The 2,317-nt window shown below is 37.3% G+C and overlaps 1 non-coding gene across 1 annotated transcript; it reads left to right on the top strand.

The window, feature by feature from the left end:
- Positions 1-1,544: 1,544 nt before the first annotated feature.
- LOC128283348 (small nucleolar RNA R71) lies at positions 1,545-1,650 on the top strand. The gene has a single exon (XR_008273690.1). It is a non-coding gene; the product is annotated as a small nucleolar RNA R71 (small nucleolar RNA).
- Positions 1,651-2,317: the final 667 nt, after the last annotated feature.

The raw sequence follows: 2,317 nt of genomic DNA, 5'->3' as shown, positions 1-2,317 counted from the left end.
CGACAGGTTTTATAGCATTATCTTGAGTCTTAGAGATTTTGACTGAGTCGTGTGCTTAGAGTGTTACTGCGTCGTCACCTGCACGAAGTGTTAACTCTCCTGTGCCTACATTAATAATGGTTCTGGCAGTTGCTAAAAATGGTCGTCCTAAAATTAAAGGTACCTCATTATCCTCATCCATATCTAAGATAACGAAATCTACTGGGTAAATATATTTATCAATTTTAACGAGAACGTCTTCAATAATACCCTTAGGAAATCTAACTGTTTTGTCAGCCAATTGTATGCTCATCCTAGTCTGTTTGGGTTTACCGAGACCTAGTCGTTTAAACATTTTATACGACATAACATTTATACTTGCCCCTAGATCAGCTAAAACATTATTCACAGATAGACTACCAATTAAACAAGGAATTGTAAAACTCCCTGGATCTTTTAATTTGTTAGGTAGCTCATTATTTAGAATAGCTGAGCAGACTGCATTGAGTTCCACATGTGATGTAGCATCTAATTTTCTTTTATTAGTCAGAAGTTCCTTTAAGAATTTTACTGAGTTGGGCATCTGCGAAAGAACTTCAATAAAGGGTAAGTTAATATGTAATTTTTTTAAGAGTTTGACAAACTTACTGAATTGTTCTTCTGTTCTGTTTTTCATCATCGCTTTAGGATATGGCACACGAGGTTCATAATTCGTACTTACCTGCTTAGGATCATCATCGTTTACCTCTTCTCGACCTTTATTCATCGCATTGTCTTACTGTAATTCTGGTTCAGGTGTAATGAATCCTTCCTTATTTGGAGTACTAATTGCATTGAGGTTTTCCCTCGGATTAGGTTCAGTATTACTCGATAAGCTACCTTGTGGTCGTTCGGAGATTAGTTTGGATAGCTGGCCTATCTAAGTTTCGAGTCCTTAGATCGATGCTTGTTGATTCTTAATTGCTGTCTCAGTATTTTGGAAACGGGTTTCTGACACCGAGAAGAATTTAGAAAGCATCTCTTCAAGGTTTGGTTTCTTCTCTTGTTGATAAGGTGGATGTTGAAAACCCTGAGGATTTTGTGGCTTTTGCTTCCCTTGACCACCCCAGGCGAAATTTGGGTGGTTCCTCCAATCTGCATTATAAGTATTACTGTATGGGTTATTTAGAGATCTAGAGTTATTGTTACCCATATAGTTGACTTGTTCTTCTTCAGTTATAGGATTGAAGGGTTGGTATTCTGTATGTACACTTCCGCCACTTGAGTCACACCTCATTACTGGATGTACCTGCGTAGAACCAAGTAAACCGTCAATCTTTTTATTGAGAAGTTCTACCTGATTAGAGAGTATGGTGACTGAATCGATGTTATAAACGCCAGTTGTTTTCGTTGGCTTCGTCCTCATAACTTGCTACTGATAGTTATTCAGTGACATCTCCTCTATAAATTCAGAGGCATCCTCTGGTGTTTTATTGTTGATGGTTCCGCCAGCAGCTGCTTCAATCATTTGTCTTGTCGAGGAATTCACACCATTATAGAACGTTTGAACTTGTAGCTAAAGCGGTAACCCATGGTGAGGGCACCTTCTCAGTAAGTCCTTGTATCTCTCCCATGCATCGTAAAGTGTTTTTAAATCCATCTACACAAAAGAAGAGATATCATTATGTAATTTAGCCGTTTTAGCCGGCGAAAAATATTTTAGTAAAAATTTCCCGGTCATTTGTTCCCAAGTAGTGATAGACCCTCGTGGTAACGAGTTCAACCAATGTTTAGCTTTGTTTCTCAGTGAAAAGGGAAACAATCGAAGAGGAGTGGCATTATCAGAAATGCCATTGATTTTGAATGTATTTCAAAATTCAAGAAAATTCGCCAAGTGCATGTTGGGACCCTCATCCTACAAACCATCAAACTGAACAAACTACTGTATCATCTAAATTGTGTTAGGTTTTAGTTCAAAATTATTCGCAGCAATAGCAGGTCTAACTATACTAGACTCAGTTCCTGTTAAAGAAGGTTTAGCATAGTCATACATAGTATGTGAAGCAGGATTTTGATTAGCTGTAATTACAGGAGGCAACTGATCGCCTAGGTTTTCGGCCATCTCTTCGGTTAGGGTTGAGTATCGTCTTCTCGCTCGTTCTCCGTGTATCGTAAACTACGCCTTATTTCTCTTTGATTTCTACGAACTATGCGATCGATTTTTTCATCAAAAAGTAATGGTCCTGATTGGTTTCTTCTAGTCATAAACTATAAAAACCTGCCAAGAGAAAGAGTTAGTAAATTAATAAATAATAATAATAATAAAATTAAATTGCAAGAAAAATAAATGGCTAAAGTA

Source organism: Gossypium arboreum, chromosome 10, assembly GCF_025698485.1.
Source record: "Gossypium arboreum isolate Shixiya-1 chromosome 10, ASM2569848v2, whole genome shotgun sequence".
NCBI classification, from domain to species: Eukaryota; Viridiplantae; Streptophyta; class Magnoliopsida; order Malvales; family Malvaceae; genus Gossypium; species Gossypium arboreum.
Note: the sequence above shows the minus strand (reverse complement) of the source record. Positions and strands in the feature narration are given on the sequence as shown.